The 21,309-nt window shown below is 45.5% G+C and overlaps 1 pseudogene across 1 annotated transcript in view; it reads right to left on the bottom strand.

Annotated features, from left to right (window-relative positions):
* Positions 1–21,309, bottom strand: part of LOC147718916 (uncharacterized) — a 288,616-nt pseudogene that overhangs the window by 95,869 nt on the left and 171,438 nt on the right. Inside the window, exon 4 of the transcript XR_015310016.1 lies at positions 1,175–1,270. The product of XR_015310016.1 is annotated as an uncharacterized LOC147718916 (transcript). The remainder of the gene's footprint in view (positions 1–1,174; positions 1,271–21,309) is intronic.

The following is a 21,309-nucleotide window of genomic DNA, read 5'->3' as shown; positions in this document are numbered from 1 at the left end:
ATAAAGGATGTGATGAGGAAGAGTTGGAAAGCAACAGTGGAGGGGTGTAAACTCAGCCGAGTGGTAAACAAGCTCGGGGGAGCATGGGAGAAGATGGGGGGAGGGCTTAAATATATATATTTTTTAAGTTGAGCTACAGATAAAATAAAAAACTGTTACCAGAACGTGAGCCATGAAAGGATACATGTAATCAAATCAAAAGGAGAGCAAAGAAGATATGCTCCAGGGAAGGGACAAACACATGAAAAGGAAGAAAAGAAAAAAAGCCATCAAATACGATGCAAGCAAATGAGAATGACAAGAAAGGCAACCAATGGCATGCAATGGGCTGGCTCAAAGCCTATTGTAAGAATTGGTATTGTCCACAGCAGGTCTGCGACAAGAGACAGCTAAATATAGTCAGTCAGTAGAGGAGAGATAAAAAGGAGTGTCTTCTGCTGAATGTGCCTTGTGTGAGGATAGTAAAGCCAGACCACATTAACTTGGCACAAACTAACCTATCTCCTACATATCCCTAAACGGCTTCATCCTTGTTCCCATAGGCACTTCAGCAGTATAAACAAAGACATTCTCAAGAGGAGATCACCCTAAACATATATAGCCAAGTCAGACGAGGATGGGCACAGGCACTTCAAAAACAAGCACAACAACCAAAAGACAACGATAAACAGAAAACTATAAATGCAAGAATACAAGTAATCGAGAAGACAGAACGGACAAGTTTATGCAGCATACACAAGTCACGTCATGCAGCAAAATGACTATGATCTTTATCTATTTGCTGTACTTTGCTTGGCAAGTCTCTTTCACTCCAGTGCTCTTGACAAGGTCCCGAACCGTTCTGTATGGAAAGTAGTATTATTCTAACGTTGTCCACAAAAAGAATGCAGCCACTCCCCCTCAGCAGTCCTGGAAAGTAAACACTTGGCTATAGAGATGGCTGCAATCTACTACTAAGGGAACCCATGAGGTCCTCAATTGCGCTACTCCTTTGGCGGCTGCACAGTCACCCATGTGCCTTTCACCGGGCTTTTTTTGCATGAAAATTATTGCATGGAGTGCACATTTGAATGCACCAGTCCTCCTCCCTCACATAAAATGTGCATTTGTTTAAAATGTGTTTAACACAAAACATCTTGGTGCATTAAAAACCTCCCACATTCTTCTCACTTACTTGCTGTGGTAATAGTTTCCCATTCACCAGTACAAGTTTCCTCTTGCTTGATTGTTAATATGAGACCTGTAGAATCTATTGCATTGTCAGGAGTTTCTGCAAAGTAAGCACATTAAATAGTGATAAGTAAAACAGTAATATAGACTTGTACAGTCACACTTTATTTGTCAATAAGCGCATAAGCGCATACATGACCAAGGGCTTGACTTTGTTGATGAGCTAAGAGTGTTTAAGGCAATTGTATACCAATATCAGCTTTTTAGATTCTTTATTATTGCAGTTGCCAAGTGCATTGCTTTTGCATGAGAAATTAAACAAGCAATAAGGTTACATTTATGTGTAGAAATGGCCACTAGAATCAAGGACAGCAGATCGGTGTTATGACGCTGTAGCCGGGAAATGTAAGTCTACTGGTCTCATGGTTTTCTCTTTTCATCATGACTGCTTTCACCCCTTTTGCCATTTAGTTTGCCATGTTTGTGTCAATATTACCTTTCTCTCGTTTGTGCCATTGTCTTTATTGTTTTCTTGCCTTTTAGTCTTGTTTCTGTGCCCTTGTTTTTGCCTTCTCTCATTTTGTGCCAGTGCTTTCCTTGCTTTTCGACCTATTTTCTTGCCTTTTTGCCTTGTTTCTGCATCTTTGCCTTCTCTCATTTTGTGCCAGTGCTTTCCTTGCTTTTCGACCTATTTTCTTGCCTTTTTGCCTTGTTTCTGCATCTTTGCTTGCTCTCATTTTGTGAAAGTGCTTTCTTTTAATTTTCACCCATGTTTCTTTGCCATTCTGTCCAGTCTTTGTTCCCTGTCTTCCCTGCTCCCGCAATTTCTACACCCACCTCCTTCTCTTCACCACCACTACATAACTACTCCTCGTACCTTACCCCGCTTTCCAGCTCCTGCCTTCTGCATCCCTCCTAGCCCAGCCCACCAACCCCTGTGCAACCCCTGGATCTACTTAATGGTATCTGAAGCACGAGCATGCAGCAGGCATGTCGCTGGTGTACTGAAGGTGTGCCAAAGGCAAGCCCGTCCAATCCTAAACCTCGCCCTGTGCCAGATACCCTGGTCCTCCCCAACCAACTGCTACCCCTCTGCGCTCCTCCATGCTCTCAACCTCAGCCGCAGCTAACCGCCCTTCTGCCACACTACACCACACAACACAGATGGAGCTTTTGCCTACACCTCCTGCCACTTCACCTGCACCACCACACCCACTGCCCCAGCACACACTGCAACCAGCTGGTATGTGGAGGAACTCAGAATGCCTAGATGACTACATCAAAAGCAGCTCAAACAGAAGCAAATTCATTTTCACAATCATCGTGGACTGTGTGCCTGAGAACCTTTCTGCAGTAAAATCACAGCCATCTGCAGCAACTTCAACACACAACTGGACCCCATCAACCTTTCAACAAGTCTCATGGTTTCAGAAATATCCACTCTGGGCCCAGCCAGATCCTTGCCCCACCACACCATCGACAAAGGTTCAGCCCCCATCAGCAAAGTGCTCAGTCCAATCCTCAACACCTTCATCAACACACCCCCTTTCCCTGAAATATGGAATACACAGCCGTCAACGCCCTCCTGAAGAAGCCCTCAGCACAACCATACAAGCTCATGTACTACAGACTGATCTTCATCCTCCAGCCAAGGTGTTAGAAAAACCCATCAACACATGCCTTGCTAGCCATCCCGCCAACCACCAGCTCCTCGATACCATTCTATTAGGATTCAGACCAAATCACAGTGCAGAATCCATGGTGCCTGGTACAAGGTACATGGATGTTTGAAAAGTGCCTGTTTTTTACTGCAACTTGTGCTGCAGCCCTTTTCCTGGGACGCAGGGCAAGCTGCAATACAAAAAGGCCCATTCCGACTGCCGTGCTGGCAGTCCTATCCTAATTGGACAGGTGGGATTGTCGACTCATTGTCAGATGGACACCTGCCCGCGGCGATGGCAATCAGCCGCTCATCCGACTGCCATCGTAATGAAGGCCTAAGAGTCCAATATGAATGTCACTTTGTAGTGGCAGACATGGATAATGCAGGACGACATAAAAATTAGAGGAATGAACTTCAACAATTTTGCCAATTCTACAGCCAATCTAATACGTTCACAAGCATCTCGTGTGCTCATGTGAACACTAACGATGGGGAAAAAAGAACCGGTTGAGGAACAGATGTCCAAGGAGATCAACATTGTTATAAAGATCCAGCGCTTCCCTAGGTCCCTGATCCAGATGGCTAACACTTGCTTTTTTGGAGAAGGTTGCCTGTCTGTACTCGTGGTTATGATTAGGCTGTACAGCAAATGGGCATCCATGTCTAAAATTAGTTTACCAACCTGACGGATGCCAAATTCTCACTCATGCTTAAACTGGAGAAAAACCTGGAGAACTGTGGGTTATACAGAGCAATTTCCCTACTCAACATGGATGTGAAGATCTTTGAAACAATGTTGGTGATGCGTCTACAAAGCTGAAGTGATCTCGGTAAGGAACATCCAGGAGATCGAATAGTATATTTAATAATAGTTTATTGGAAGTAGCACAGGAAACATCTTAAGAGCCTGAGCCAACCGTTGTATTACTTTCCTGACTTTGCTCTTTGCCGCTAATCCCAGAACAATGACTCTGGCTCATAATTGATTCTACATGCACTGAGTTTTACCGAACTGTGACCTCATAATAATTTATTGGAAGAAGCACAGGAAACATCTTAAGAGCCTGAGCCAACCGTTGTATCTGGAGCTCTCGGAACACTCTTCACTCCGAGTGTTCCGAGTTCCAAACATGAACAGATGGCACGAGGACACCACACATCTCCCTCCTTAAAAGAAACAAAGATATGATAAGGAAATATAACAAAAACTTAACAGAAAAAAGTATAACAAGTAGAAAGCAGACATTATAATAAAAGATAAAACATGCTCTGCATATATCTATGGACTATTTCCTCATTACATGGTCTTTACACCAAACAGGTGCACATCTTAATCTATGACCAATCCTGGGTTGATTCTTACTGTGGGAAGACATTCCACCTTGATGTACATTTTCACGTAAAGGACTACGCGATTTACCTGAAGAACCCAAAACCCTCCCTTGCTGATGAAAACCTGAAACATCATCAAACTTGGGAACCTTAACAACCTTTGAAAGACTCCAAACATTCCCATCCGACAACTCCACGACCTGTTTTCCAACTCTAACCACAAGCATGGGATCAGAAAAACGAGATTCACCCGATCTAATAAAACCAGATTTCCTCACACGCACCCAATCCCTGATGTTATAGGGAACACCAACTGTGGAAGATTTTACACAGGACCCACAAACAACATCTTTCCCACTGATCAGGTCTCTCATCCATTGTTGACTCATGTTGCAAAGGCTCTTTCTGCCACGCATCTTTTCGAAAGGAGACAGGTCACCATCACTTCTGGGAGTGTTTCTGTAATTCCACAAAAGTTTTCTGACAGCATCATAGCAATTTTGACCATTGCATAATGCCAATTGTAGACTTCCTTCAACACTCTAATCCACCTTTCCACCGTCCCATTACCCTGAGGATAATATACAGATGACCGTTGATGAATTATGCCATGATCATTACAAAACGATTTCATTTCACAAGAAGTGAACTGTGTTCCGTTGTCAGACAAAATGGAAACTGGAAATCCTTCCTTTTCAAAAATACAATTAAGAAAATCAATAATAGTCTTGGAAGAAACATGGGGAACAAATTTCACTTCTGGCCACTGAGAGAATTGATCAATTAAAACAATGGCGTAAATTGGATTCTGACCGAAACTCATAGGACCAGCAATGTCAATAGAAACAAATTGTGTGTAACAAGAGGGAGAGAGAGGACTAGTTAGCTAGTCCGAGTCCCCGAGGGTTTATATGTGATTAAACAAAGAGGACTAGCTTAAGTTGACCAAAGTGTTGCAGTACTCAAATTAGTTCTGTCACGGGCACCTTGTTGGTGTATTCATGAAGCCCTCACCCATCAACCTAGTTGGTGGCATGCTTCATCATCGGGCCCACCCAGTGACACCTAGTATGTCCCGGGTGTGCTACGACGCCTGATTACAGCGGAGCTGGTATATTGCTGAGAGTGCAGTGAGGTTGGGTGAGTTGTGATTTAAAACGGCTTGGTGGTGGTCCCAGTACCCGAGGGTAAATTAAATTTTAATAACTGAGCCGTCACCAGCGGTTAAAAGTAAGGCTACAGGACGCGTGAGGGTGGCGAGTTACTGCCCCCTGCGTCCTTCAGATGGTCGACATGTTTCAGCCAGTGCCTTAGAGTATTCTGGCTTTCCTCAGGACCGCTTTTTAAAAAGGTGTGGTGAAATAAAACAGACTTAGTGTTGTGGTACAGACTATGTGATACACTCACTAAGGCGTTTTTCTATATGTGAGAGGGGGATTCCCTTCTCATGCATACCTGTACAAACAAACATTAAGAACAAGGACAAAACATTTACAGAGAGAGTCAGTAGTCAATTTAGACATATGGTCAACAATGCTTAGGTGGCCGGATCTATAGTGCAAGGTGAGAGGACTATAGTCGGCTAGGTGTGATGGTACTGGTGGTGCCATCAGAGTGAAAATACGCGACTAATTAGGCGGGACAACAGGTACAAGGCAAGCACTGACCAGAAAGACTGTGAGTATGACAAACCTGACAAGCCTCCAAACAACAAAATGGGTAAGCGCTTCTTTCCTCACAGGTCCCTAACCCTTACACCCTATCTCTTTTTCTCCCATAGGGTAAGAACAATTTTCTTGCGCCCTGCCACACTAAGTCAACTCCTTTCAGTGTGATTTCCGTGTTTTAGCCACACCACGCTCCTAATTAGTCGCGTATTTTCACTCTGATGGCACCACCAGTTGCAAGTCCAACGTAACATAGCTAACTAATATAGCGTGTTGGACTAGAGAATTGTTGAATCAGAGATTGGCTTTCTAAGTTGTTCTTCCTCCCTCCCTTCTATACTCCCCATTCACATGTATATAAGTCACCAATTGTTCTATCACTAAGCCACTAAGTCACAATATTTTCACTTTATGTCACAATTTTCACCCTTTTGAATTGATGCGCCATTTTTGTAAATGATTTCAATGCATAATTTAAGGAGTCAGTTTAAAACAGAAAGATGAAACATGAATGAAAAATAATTCACTGATTAAAAACATGTTCTGACCCTTTCTAGGTTTGGTTTGCACTGAATGATTTAACCGAGAGTCATAATGAGTAACACCATTATGCTGTAAATATGTTTAGAGATACGCACAGTATTTGAAGCAATTCTGTACATACCCGACAGAACAATTGTTGACAATATTATTGTATCGCCCAGGTTCTGAGGGATACTGGGTCACCCCATAAGAAGTTTACGCTGGTGCACCGAAGGCACGTCAAAGGCAAGCACGTCTGCGCCCGTCTGCGACCCGTCCGCGACCAGCACCAGGAACCCTGGACCTCCGCCCCGCCAACGCTACGACCCAGCAGCCCTCCACGCACTCAACCCAGGCTGCAACAACAACTGCAAGCTAGCATCACCAGCCGACACCCATGGACCCTTCAGCTGTCACAGCTGCCGGCACACCTGCAGCACCGCCAAGAACACGGATCCAGCACAACCCGCCCACAAGAACACTACAGAACCAAAGACCCTGCAATGCATACTCCTCAACGTCCGATCCCTCCACAAACACGCCACAGAAATCTGGGACCTCCTCGACAGCACCACCCCAGACGTAGCATTCTTCACCAAAACCTGGACCAACACCACCTCGGGACCGGACATCGCCATCGCCATCCCCCAAGGATACAAGATCTCCAGGAAGGACCGCCCCACCCACCCAGGAAGAGGAATCGCCATCATCCACAAATCCAGCCTCTGCCTGAGCACACTCCCTGACGAGTCCACAGAGCTGATGGAACACCTTCACTTCAAGATACTGGCCAGCCCCACTGCCGCCCTCCGAGGAACCCTCATCTACCGACCCCCTGGACCCCGAGGACCCTTTGCCAACTCCATCACAGACATTATCTCCCCGCAGGCCATCGCATCCACCAACTACACCCTGCTGGGAGACCTCAACTTCCACCTCGACAATCAACTGGACCCCAACACCACATGCCTCCTGGACAACCTCCACAACATTGGACTCCGCCAGATCGTGACCGAGCCCACGCACTCAGCAGGACACACCCTCGACCCCCTCTTCACTACAGGAAACTCCATCACCTTCAGCCACACCACCGAACTCCCATGGACCGACCATCGTTGCGTCCACTTCACCTTCAGAACACCCACCATCCACAGACACCAGCACCTGCTTCCACAAAGAAACTGGACCAAAATCACCGAATGACCAGCTCACCTCCTCACTCAACAACTCCACCCCAACCATCGCAGAAAACGACGACCCCAACACCGCAGCCCGAACCCTGCATAGATGGATCTCGGACAGCACCAACACCATAGCCCCCCTCAAGAAAAACAACAATACCCGTGCCAAGAAAGCCAGATGGTTTACCACCGAACTTCGAGAGTGCAGGCGCACATGCCGCCGCCTCGAAAAAGCCTGGAGTTACACCAAATCCACAGAAGCCCACAACAACTTCAGAGCCGCCACCAACGCCCACCATCAACTCATCAGAGAAACGAGGAAAAAAGCGTTTGAAGACAGAATCTCCACCCACGCACACAACAGCAAGGAACTCTTCAGCATCATCAATGTATGTACTATCGCGCTACTGCTGTGTATTAATTACCTGGCCAGCAACGCGGGGAAAGAGTAAGGCTTTCTTGCACCATAATCGGCCCCTCCACCCGCATTTTGCGGGGTTTTAGACAGGGCTCCAGGGTTCCGGTGGTGTTTTCCGTCCGCCATCTTGGTGGGGGCTAACGTTTTGGGACACTTCAGGCGCCATATTGGGTGGGGCTAGAGGCTCTAGTAGCCGGAAGCCCGGGCACTGGAGAGCTTATTTAAGCGGCTCCCCAGGTAAGTGCCTTAGATCTCTCATCATCGCGCGCATTACTAATTTACTGCTGCTATTTTAAATTTATCATTTACTACTTTAGCTAATCTTGATTTTAAACTGCGCCGCTTTTTTCTGTATGTACTATCGCGCTACTGCTGTGTATTAATTACCTGGCCAGCAACGCGGGGAAAGAGTAAGGCTTTCTTGCACCATAATCGGCCCCTCCACCTGCATTTTGCGGGGTTTTAGACAGGGCTCCAGGGTTCCGGTGATATTTTCCGTCCGCCATCTTGGTGGGGGCTAACGTTTTGGGACACTTCAGGCGCCATATTGGGTGGGGCTAGAGGCTCTAGTAGCCGGAAGCCCGGGCGGCGCAATACCATAAATAGGTATGTGTAAACAGACGCGCAGCGGATGCGCGCAGCGGCCGCGCCGTAGACGCGCCGGAGGTGCGCCAGAGGTAAGCCCGTTTGCGCCCTTTCGCGTCTCGGACGCGTCCGGTGCAGTGCATAGGGCTACCTCTGGCACATCGAGTTCTCCGACGGACCCGCTGGCATTTCCTTTCGAGAACAAGGGAGGAGTACAACCTCAGGTTTTTTCCTGTGGACTTTTGAATGTACGCTCCCTAGTTAAGCATTATGCGGAAATTGCCCTGGTAATAGAATCCTCCCACCTGGATATTCTGTTTGTGACCGAGACTTGGATCACATCAGATTGCGAGGTAGAACTCGGGTGGGCGTGCCCACCTGGATATCTCGTGAGGAACGTTCCTCGTGGCTCTGGCAGAGGAGGAGGAGTCGGATGTATTTTTAGAGACTCAATCTCCCTCCTACCGCTTGTGATAAAGGAAATTCAGGGATTTGAGCTCATGGGCTTTTCTATCGGGACCCAAGGTGGTACGCGGATGGCCGGCCTGTTGTGTTATAGACCACCCTCGTCAACTACAGCGGCCCTTCAATCCCTGGTCGATCTGATATATGATCTTTCAAACTCCCACTCTAAGTTCCTTGTCTTGGGCGACTTTAATCTGTGGCCCTCTGGGCCCCATGATCTTGCCTTTCGAGAACTTTGCCAAGCGTGTGAGAACATTCAACTTGAACAACTTGTCCTCTCCTCTACCCACACGAAGGGGCATACACTGGACTTGGTGTTTGCGGACAATGAACTAATCTTAGTGAAGGACATTTTAACCCAATGCTGGACCGACCACTCATTGATCCTCTTTACTGTAGCTCAGCCGGCCCTATCAAAACCAGTTAGTTCGGGGAGTACTACATTCAATCGATCATGGACTCGCCTGTTAAAGGAGATTAAGCAACCTATGTTCCTGTCCCGAACATTTGAGTTAAAGGGCAGCGTAGGTGAGAGCTATGATGCCCTCTGTCAGCGAATCTTAACAACCTTGGACGAGGTAGCACCCTTACGGAAACTGAAGGACAGATCCAGAGGGACCAATGGTTGGTTCACCGAGGAACTCGGCCAGGTGAAGCTACGCTGTAAACAAGCGGAACGCACATGGAGGAAAGGGTATTCAGAGCAGGACAGGGCTACCTATAAAGGCATCTTACTGGAATATAAGCTCCAGTTAAGAAATGCCAAAGCCAAATTCTTGGAAGAGACATTGGCAAAGGCATCGAATAAATCACAGACCCTGTTCAAATTGGTAAAGAGCTTAGCCAACCCTACATGTGCCATACCATCTCCACCGGTGTCACAGGAGCTTTGTGACTTTTTAGCCACAGCTTTTGATGACAAAATTAGGAACATTCTGAAGGGCTTTGAGGGTTCTATGCAGCCTATGCCATCTGGTTCTTGTCCCTCTGTGTCCCCAGGCCACCCGGCTTCTGAGTCAAGTATGAACAAGGAGTCTGCCTGTCAGTTGCCGAGTTTTCCAATACCCTCGCTGGAGGAGTTTTGTGCTCTGGCTAACTGTGTATCATCTGGCTCTCCTCTTGATCCCATGCCGCACAAGATCTGGAAGGCCTTTCAGGGCGAGCTGTTTCCCCCGCTCCACTCAATCTGTTGCCAATCGTTAGCTACTGCATCTGTACCAGACTGCTGGAAATTGGCTATTGTAACACCTTTGCTAAAAAAGGCTACTTTGGACCCCCTCTGCCCAGCCAATTATAGGCCTATTTCGCTGCTACCATTCGCGATAAAGATCTTAGAGAAGTGGGTTACGAGAGCCTTGGCCAACTTCCTGGAATCCAACTCCAGTCTGGATGTAGCTCAATTTGGCTTCAGACCGGGCCACGGTACTGAGACTGCTCTGGTTACCGTGTTGAATGATCTGCGAACGCGTGTCGACAGGGACAAGTCAGCATTTTTAGTACTGCTTGACATGTCGGCCGCGTTCGACACGGTGAACCATGAGGTCCTCCTGGGCCGTCTCGGTAATGCGGGAATAACGGGCTCAGCACTAGCCTGGTTATCATCATACCTGGATAACAGACAACAGGCAGTAACATTACCACCGTTCCGCTCTGCCATACGCCAGGTGAACCAGGGTGTCCCCCAGGGTTCGGCGATAAGTCCGATTCTTTTTAATCTGTACCTCCGCCCCCTGATACAACTTATAAGGTCTTTCGGTATTCAAGTCATCAACTATGCCGATGATACCCAATTGATTTTTTCTTTTGAGGGTTCAGAGGCAGTGTCGAGGGACACCTTCCATCAGTGTATGTCGGCCACAGCAGAGTGGTTGCAAGCCAATTCACTCCAATTCAATGGCGCAAAGACGGAGATATTGCACTGCTCTTCTGACCGACTCCCTTGCGCATTGCCGGAAGACTTCTGGCCTAGTTCCATTCCAGGCTCGGTGGAGGCAGCAGACTCGGCCCGCAATCTGGGAGTCATGTTCGAGTCGAACCTGCAATTGGACGTCTCGGTGAACAGGACTGTTGGGACATGTATGGGCCTGCTCCGTGCTCTACGGAAGATACTGCCGCTTCTCCCGCGGGAAGCCAGAGTAGAAGTAGTGCGTAGTACCATCCTCAGTAGGTTAGACTACTGCAACGCACTACTTCTAGGAGCCCCAAAGGTTTTGATCCATAAATTACAAAGGGTTCAAAACATGGCGGCTAAACTAGCCCTATCCTTGCCTCGCTCGGCTTCTTCTGCCGGAGCCCTGGCAATCTTACATTGGTTACCGGTCCAGCAGAGGATCTCCTATAAGGCTTTGTGCCTGATTTTTGGAGCACTGCATGGTCAAGGACCAATACCATTGCAAAATCTCTTTTCGTGGTATCAGGCTGCCAGACCTCTGAGATCCGCCTCAGCGTTCTTAGTGAAAATCCCAAGAATAAACAGAGTGAGAATGGGCGGCCGCGCCTTCAGTTTTACGGCCGCCACAATGTGGAACACTCTACCTCTAACACTGAGGAGCAGTCAAAATTTGATTCTATTTAAAAAGGACCTTAAAACCTTTCTCTTCCCTAGAGCAGAATAAATGGTAGAACAGATGGTGGAACTGATCTCAGCGCCAGGATACCCGCTGGGTGACAGCTGCGCTTAATAAGCATTAAAATACATACATACATACAAGGAGTTCGGCCAACCTACCAGCGAGTCTACCGACATCCCTCCCTCACAAGACCTCTGCGACAAACTCAGCATCTTTTTCCACCACAAAACCAAGAGCATCTACGACAACTTCGACAAAGACAACCAACACACTGAACCCTCACCAACCACCCCCGACACCCGGAAACCAGCGATTAATGACTGGACAGCCCTCACCACCGAAGACACACTGAAGACAATGAAGTCAATCCACTCAGGGGCCCCCACGGACCCCTGCCCCCACCACATCTTCAACAGAGCCGCCAACACCATTGCACCCATGCTCCGCCAAACCATCAACCGCTCCCTGGGGACCGCCTCGTTCCCCGACGACTGGAAACACGCCGAGGTCAACCCCCTCCTAAAGAAACCCTCAGCGGACCCCACCGACCTCAAAAACGACAGACCCATCTCCCTGCTCCCGTTCCCAGCGAAAGTCATCGAGAAAGCCATCAACAGCCAACTCGCCACATTCATTGAGGAACACAACATCCTCGACTCTTCCCAATCCGGCTTCAGAAAAAACCACAGTACGGAAACCGCCCTCCTCGCCGCAACAGACGACATCCGCGCCTGGACAAAGGAGAAACAGTAGCCCTCATCCTCCTCGACCTATCAGCGGCGTTCGACACAGTCTCCCACCGCACCCTAATACACAGACTCTGCGATGCAGGAATCCAGGACAAGGCCCTCGACTGGATCTGCTCCTTCCTCTCCAGCAGGACGCAGCGGGTCAGACTCCCCCCTTTCCTCTCGGACCCCACACCTACCACCTGCGGAGCCCCCCAGGGCTCCACCCTCAGCCTGACGCTCTTCAACGTCTACATGGCTCCACTTGCCTGTCTACATGGCTCCACTTGCCCCCATCGTCAGAACCTACGGACTCAACATTGTGTCATATGCAGACGACACCCAGCTCATCCTCTCCCTATCCAACGAGCCCAACACCGCCAGACGCAACTTTCGAGAAGGCATGGAAGCCGTCGCCAAATGGATGAAAAACAGCTGCCTACAACTAAACACCAACAAAACAGAAGTACTCATCATGGGCCCAAACCCCGATGCCTGGAGCGACACCTGGTGGCCCACCGCCCTCGGAAACCCGCCAACTCCCACAGACCACGCACGCAACCTGGGAATCATCCTGGACTCCGAGCTCAAAATGGACCGCCAGATCCACTCTGTCTCACCTTACTGCTTCCACACCCTCCGCCTCCTTCGTAAGACCTTCAAATGGATCCCCCTTGAACACTGAAAGACAGTCACTCATGCCCTGGTCACCAGCAGACTCGACTACGGCAACGCACTCTACGCCGGAATAAACAAAAACCTCATCCGCAAGCTACAGAACATCCAGAACGCCGCCGCAAGACTGGTCCTCAACCTGCCAAAACACTGCCACATCTCCCAGCACCTGCGCACACTCCACTGGCTCCCCGTCGAGGCGAGAATCACCTTTAAGATGCTCACCCACGCACACAAGGCCCTCCACGGCACCGGACCAGCATACCTGAACAGCCGACTCAAATTCCACGCACCCCAAAGAACCCTACGATCAGCCCAGCTTTCCTATGCCGTGGTCCCCCGCACCAGAAAGACCAGATCGGGAGGCCGCTCCTTCTCCTTTCTCGCGGCCCGTAACTAAGGCGTCAAATAGGGTGGAAACGTCGATGATACAATATAATAGGACCAGTCAACAGAATCCAGTATACTAAAGCAAACTAATGTGGCACACTGGACTAAATAACTACTGAATATCAAAAAACTGGCCTGAAGAAATCCCTTTTTCTCCCCCTCCCTCCCTCACTCACTTGTATATAAACCACTTATTTCACGTGTGCACAATATGTCACATCTCACTCACTACAATTGATGCGCAGTTTTATCACAGAGTATCACTTAATGATTGAGTCATTTTCTATGCATTTTTACAGGGTCTTGATATGAAAAAAACTAATCATGAATGAAAAATAATTCAGTGATTAAAACCTTTGATGACCATTTTCTTTTCTTTTCTTTCCTTTCTTTTCGTCTGTTTGGATTTGCTTTTTAAGATTTACTCTGGAGGTCATGTTAATTGACTTAACTATGGCTATTCACATGTTGAAAGATTTGCGCATGATTTGAAGTAATCAGGTTCATACCCGACAGAACCGTTACTGAAATTAAGTCAATTTCAGAGCAGACATTAAAATCCAGCATAAACCCCGGTTAGCGTGAGTTTTGCTATCGCTCCTTAAGTCCAACGCCCTCTTCCATGTTCTATTGTCATAGGAACACCTACCTTGATTCTGAGAATTCCTACATTGCATCTCATTGGAGATGCGAGGTGTTATCAAACCGGCAGGTAGCAGGGCATATTATCAAGAACGGCGATAAAATTATCGCTGCTTTAGCGTCAGAAAACTGTCGCTAAAGCGGCGATAATGGCCTTGATAATATGCCCTGGAGAATTCCAATAGAAGCCCATGTTCACACCAGAACATGGACTTCTATTGGAATTCTCAAGGGCATATTATCAAGCCCATTATCGTCGCTTTAGCTGCAGTTTTATGCCGCTAAAGCGGCGATAATTTTTAACGCCGCCCTTGTTAAAATGCCCCAACATGCGTTAATTCATGTTAGCGCCACATAGTAAATAGGTCAATGTAATTTTCGCTGCATTTTTGCTTTTAAAGGCAAAAATGTGGTGAAATTACCCTTGTTAATCTGCCCCAATGTGATTCTACAAAAGCAAGACTACTCCCTGCACAGGATAGGTTTTTAAGCAGTTATGTGTCTGCAAAGACATGAAATACCCAAATACTTCTCTGACAATAGTTCCCAAATGCACACAGACTCACAATGTAATTTTAGACAAGCAACACGATTCCTTGGACTTTACTAAAACAAATGTACTTGTCTTGAAGAGGTAATATAACTGCACACATTCCACATATTTCAATACTGCACTTTACTCTGAAAGCCTCACTAATTGTGCAAATTCATAAGCAATGACTGCCTTCTAATGCTACTAAAACTTCACAACATAACAGATTTTAAAGCAGTTATTTGTCAGCAAACACATGAAGGGGCTTATTAAAAAGAATTAGCGATAATGCCCGCAAAGCACGCCTAGCGCTGTTTATCCTGATGCCTGCTATCCCTGGATTAAATTGCCGAGCTAGCACGGTATTACCAACACGTTTTCCAAAACCGATTTAAAAATCCAGCTATATTGGCGACAAGAACCAATTTCGTGAAAAATACAGCGATAATTCATGTTCGCAAGTGAAAACCTTGTTAATATGAGAATGTGGACTTAACATGTCAATCCATCTCACATATTAAGCATACTTAAGTCAATTTCAGAACAGACGGTAAAATCCGGCATACACCGCGGTTTGCGTGAGTTTTGCTGTCGCTCTTCAAGTCCATAGACACGTTGTAAATGCAACAATATTGTGGTAACGCCCTCTTCCATGTTCTATTGTCATAGGAACACCTACCTTGCCTCTTGGAACTCCTACATTGTATCACATAGGAGATGTGAGGCAAGGCGTTAGCAAAGCAGCTGCTAACATGCATTAATGCATTTCAGCGCTGCATAGTAAATAGCTTTGGCAAAAACGAAAGCGACTAGATGTACGGAAAACTTTGTATCCGAACCCCTTTTACGCTGTCTGAATTTATACAAGACTAGCGACTTTGCTGCCAACTAAGAGATTATCGTTTTACATGAAAGCTATCTGTGAGAACAACTGTTCTGGTTACTAAGCTGACATTGCTCCTTGTAAAAAGAGATTCTTCTACTAAAACGCAAACGTAGTGATGCTTAAGGATTTTTAACAAATAAGGGGTCAACGAGTATTTATTTAATTTAGTCCTGATGATGGTGTTATATATTGATTACTAAAAGACCGAAACGTCGACCAACGCTTTTTCTTCGATTTCAGTACATCTAAAGAAGAAAAGCTTGTACCCTTGTTACAGAGAAGTTGTTACAATCTGGACTTTGCACTTCATGTAACACTGTGTTTGGATATACTGTTTTGTACCCTATTTTATAAAAATGTACAGATAAAATGTGTTTTTTCTATCTACACCTGTCTTGATATTCCATTTTTATCTAGAGACTAATAGCTCTTTATTTATTGACACTTAGTGCAATATATTGAATTAACTTACAAAGTTGTCCATTTATGCTTTGAGACTTCCATTGATACTGGGTTTTACAACTAAGAATTTAAATGTTTTTGTTAAACAATTTTGTTTGATCAAAATCCCTTTACGGTCCTTTTCACCCTAGCATAGTAAATAGGGCGATGTAATTTTTGCCGCATTTTTCGCTTTCAAAGCCAACAATGCGGCAAAATGGCCCTTGTTAATATGCCCCAATGTGATTCTAGACAAACAAGACTACTCCCTGCACTTTAGCAGGAGAAACACATTACTCTTATTAAAAACAAAGGCAACACATACAACCCCTCTCAAATGAATAACTCACCTTTCAAATTGATTAGCACCAGAATTTCCTATACAGAATGTCTGTAGTGCACTGCTCTTAGCAAAACCAAAAAATGGCAATCTTTCCCTCTCATTCTGCACTCATATACATATAAATCACATTGCTTCCCACATTAATTCAAAAGCTAACACACATTTCTATTGGTTACACATTTCAACACTTTCAAATTGACATAAGTTTGAACCCTACCCACAATCTGTTTACTGCCTGTTACCATAGTAACAGTTCATGGAACACTCAACTGAGCACACAGGTCACAAGTTCAGCACACAATGTTGCTAATCCAAACAGCAAGTGTGCTTGACTTTTTAAAATATCAGCTGATCATATGTAATGTTCCTTTCAAACAGTTTTTGTTAACCAATATGAAACATGCTTTTAAAAAACAGAAACATGCACCCTACTTTTCAGTGTACAATGTTCTCAAATAGCCAATCATTCCTCTTCTTTCTTCAAAACTGCATCATATCCACCATTCTAGAAAAATCTTACTTTTCAAAGTGCCATTTCACATTCAGACACCTTCTGAGTACATCCAGACCTCCCTTCAAGATGATTAGATTGTGGATTGTGGGACACAGCTACATTTTCTGGAGCCAACGGTATGCAGAAAATAGAGGCATTGAAAAAGACCTTGCTTTGCCAAATATAGATATTAAATGGATTGGACAGAGAGGGTTAAAGTGGAACCAATTGATGCCATTGGTTAAATCCTTTTTGCATCTCCAACACCCTGACCTCATAATTGTGCACTGTGGTGGCAGTGACCTAGGCACTTTGACAGGGGTAGGTCTGGAAATGCTTATAAAGGAAACCTTTGGAGGCTTTATGTCACTTTTCCCCCGAACTGCCTTAATCTATTTTAACATATGCCAAAGGCAGACAGGGAACTGGTCCAATCAAATTTGGCCACAGATTGAGAAAGCTAGGAAACATGTCAATAAATCGGTTTCTGCTTTTCTCCGAAATTATAGGATGGGGTCCATTAACCACAACAATCTGCATTTCAATATGGATGGCATCTATTGGAGAGATGGTGTACATTATACAGATAAAGGTAACAGAGTCTACCTTATCAACTTTAGACTCTGCATCGATACTTACTTCTACGTACCAAAATCTCTCAATAAACACAAGGGCTCTTTTGAGAGCCACCAAAGATCTAAACAACCCATAGGGCAGCGCCGAACACCGCGCTTGGTGTGCAACTCCTAATTTCCCAGTAAAAAAAAAATACCACCTATCACTAATTTCTATTTTCCCCGGGGACCCCATCCCCCGGGACCTATATGCAACGTTGGGGACCGTGGGAGGAGCTTCAATGTCCCACGAGGTCCCAGCCGACTCCCCACGTCTTTCAGGAGCCGGCATTACTTTTCCACACGGGAAGCTGCTAACATGCAGCTCCCTGTGTGGAAAACTAATCTGGTTTGCATATTGAAACAGAAAATCCAAACAAACGTTGGTATGACAGGATGGGAGCCTCAGCTCCGCCCTGCCATAGCAAACAGCAGTGTCCCGAGGGTGGGCACCCCAAGACACTACAGGAGTCTCCCTGGGGGTGACGCTTCACAGGGCACTCAACGGCTCCAAGAGGAGGGCTGCACGGCCCCCCTCCCACAATATAAAAAGCCCCAAGGTATGGCGATCCCTGGGGCTTTGAGGCCCCCTCTGAGCCCCCATTAAACATATTTTTTTTGCCCCCACTATTTGGCCCCGAGGGCTAATTTTTAGCCCACCCTTTGCTTTTATGTTTTCTTTTTAGCAGAAGATCCATGCGCCCTGCGCACATTTTTCTGTTTTTTCAAACAATATGTTTTTGTGGGACCCCCTAAGCAGGTCTAGAGGGTCAGGATATTTCTACCCTGCCCCCTTTACAAGTTTTGCACACTTATTCCACTAATTTCTTGAGCCTCGCTTCTACTGAGGCACAAAATGGCTGCCAACACTTCCTGGTTTGGAATGTTAACAAACAGTTGACAGCCAATTAGCATACAGCTCGTGATCGTAAGGGTGGGCTCAGGATGCGCGGATTCACCGCAGCCATAGATATATCTATGTTTTTACTTTTGATTTTCTCAGCAACTACTGAACAAATTTACACTATTTAACCAAAAGGCACAAGTCTGAATCAAACTCTACCTCTTTGCCAAATTTAGTGTAATTCCGTTCAGCAGTTCAGGCTGTAGCCTCGATTAACGGTTCCTATGGAAAATTGCATGGGGAAAACACGTTTTGGGACCTCCCTTTTTTCTCAGCCCCCGCTTGACAAATCACCCCAAGACTTTCAGGATAGGAGCGGACCGGAGCAGGCCACCAGTTTTGAAACTTTCGCGAAGACACGTCAACTGGCGCCAAAGTTATTCCAAATAGAATGTTGCGGATTGCCTATGGATAATAGTTCCTAACTATAACTACCTACTGGCGACCGCTAGTAGGTAATATATGTATATGTATATATATATATATATATATCATACTAATATAATAAAGAGAGAGCCCAAACCTTTGAGGCGGGTAATCTCAGGAACCACAGCATCAATCACAACACCAAATACAGCGTTGGAAAAGGCAGTTGCAGCAGAAGGACATAGGCTATGCAGATGCCCACCATATTCATTTAAAAGGTAAAAGAACCCTGCCAGCAAAGTAGTTCCTTGTGGGCGTGTCTGCATTGTGCTGTGGGCGTGTGCTGGGTGGCGTGACAAACGCTGGGGGCATGTGGTATGTTCCGCCCTTTCATGCCATGTCTCATATCGTGTGCTAATCCCACCCTGCTCCCATTAAATACCCCTGCTCCCCATAATCATAACCCACCCTTACTCCTTAAAATACCCCAACACCCTTAAACACTAACCCATCTTAACCCTATCTTAAGCCTATAAATATACCCTGTACCCCAAAACCCAAACCTATCCCTAAACCCTAAAAATACCCCTTTACCCCAAAACCCAAACCTAGCCGTGAACCCTATAAATACCCCTGCCCCTCAAAACCCAAACCTACCCCTGAACCCTAAAAATACCCCTGTACCCCAAAACCCAAACCTAGCCCTGAATCCTAAAAATACCACTGTACCCCAAAACCCAAACCTACCACTGAACCCTAAAATACCCCTGTACCCCAAAACCCAAACCTAGCCCTGAACCCTTAAAATACCCCTGTACCCCAAAACCCAAACCTACCCCATAACCCTTAAAATACCCATGTACCCCAAAACCCAAACCTAGCCCTGAACCCTAAAAATAACCCTGTACCCCAAAACCCAAACCTACCCCTGAACCCTAAAATACCCCTGTACCCCAAAACCCAAATCTAGCCCTAAACCCTAAAAATACCCATGTACCCCAAAACCCAAACCTAGCCCTGAACCCTTAAAATACCCCTGTACCCCAAAACCCAAGCCTACCCCTGAACCCCTAAAAATACCCCTATACCCCAAAACTCAAAGCTAGCCCTGAACCCTAAAAATACCACTGTACCCCAAAACCCATACCTATCCCCAAACCCTAAAACTACCCCTGTACCCCATAACCCAAAACTATATCTGAACCCCTAAAATACCCAAACACCACAAAACATATACCTCAGTACCCCAAAACATATACTCCTATACCCATACTTACCTACTCCAAACATTAAAAAAAACATGCTTTTACCATTCATGCATTTACAACGAATTTCGTTGTAAATGTATGCATTGTAAAAGCATATAAAATGTAATGTCATGCGTTATAATGGCAATGCGGAGTCATGCTACTTTCGTAATGAAAGTATGCGGAGTGATGGTATGCGGAAAGAAAGTAGCGGAATAATGGGTGTTTACCCTCCCCCGGTAAGTATATTGGTGGCACGGCGGCCCACATCTCCAGCAACATACTCATATTTTTTCACCACCCATTTGAAAAATGCACAGGTCTCTCTCATTGATGGCCAGCACCGACAATCACTTTTAGACACACCTCCCACCACAAGGTCTAGAATTGCGAACTTCAGAGCTGGGGAGCTACGTTTGAATCTCGGCATCAGGTCAACATCTGTGATTCCAGGCAAATTGTTTGTCTCCCTGTGCCTACCACAAATGAATGTGTTCTTCTGTACTGTAAAATGTGCTCATGCCATGTTGTCGAGTTCGTGCTATATAATATTGCAAGGAAAAATAAAGTAGGGAAACTTGAGTTCACACACTACTGAATGCGCACTCTTAAGTGCATCAGCAGTGCACTGTGAATCAGAGCGTTTCACAGGCCTGTCACAGATAAGAAATGCTATCAAAACGAAATCCTACAAAACAATATACTACTGGCCGGCAGCAATTCATACCCGGACAACGTTGGGACGGGCTGCTAGTATATATATATATAAATATATATACATATATATATATATATATATATATATATATATATATATATATATGTAGCAGGTAATTGTATATGAGGTGGAAGGCATATGGATTAGGCACATATAGGTATCTGGTTGAAATGAGATGTGATTTATTTATTTTTGCAAAGGTGCATTTGAACTTATTGACTAAATTATGAGCATTGAAAATTTAAATTGATTCATTTGGGAAAATAGGCGCCATTGTGATATTGAAAATGTACTGTGTTCGTGTAACGATATACAGTGACTATGCCCATTCAGAACTCAAATGTGTACAAAATGTTACAAACTTTACAATTGACCTGAAATGAATTTTACTGGTACAAAATGTCACATACTTGATTCAAAATGAATTTCACTGGTGTTACGTGAAACAAGAATATGATTTTATAATATAATTGCATGTTTCATCATGGCGCCCAAGTAAAATGAATGTTACGGTGAAGTCCGTTCTTTATGTTAATTAGCGTGCCGGAAACACTGAGGAAAGCTTAAGATAAAATGGCGGTTATGTAGTGTGTACTTCGTTACAGCAGGAAGAAGGCGTGAACGCCGAAACACGTCCTGTGTGATTTTGCTAAATAAATAACTTTCATTTGGAAAACGAACCTGAGAGTGCGGCCATTCCTTCCTTTGATCGGGGAGGAAGTTCGGAGCAGAATATATATATATATATATATATATA

Source organism: Lissotriton vulgaris, chromosome 4_1, assembly GCF_964263255.1.
Source record: "Lissotriton vulgaris chromosome 4_1, aLisVul1.2, whole genome shotgun sequence".
NCBI lineage: Eukaryota > Metazoa > Chordata > Amphibia > Caudata > Salamandridae > Lissotriton > Lissotriton vulgaris.
Note: the sequence above shows the minus strand (reverse complement) of the source record. Positions and strands in the feature narration are given on the sequence as shown.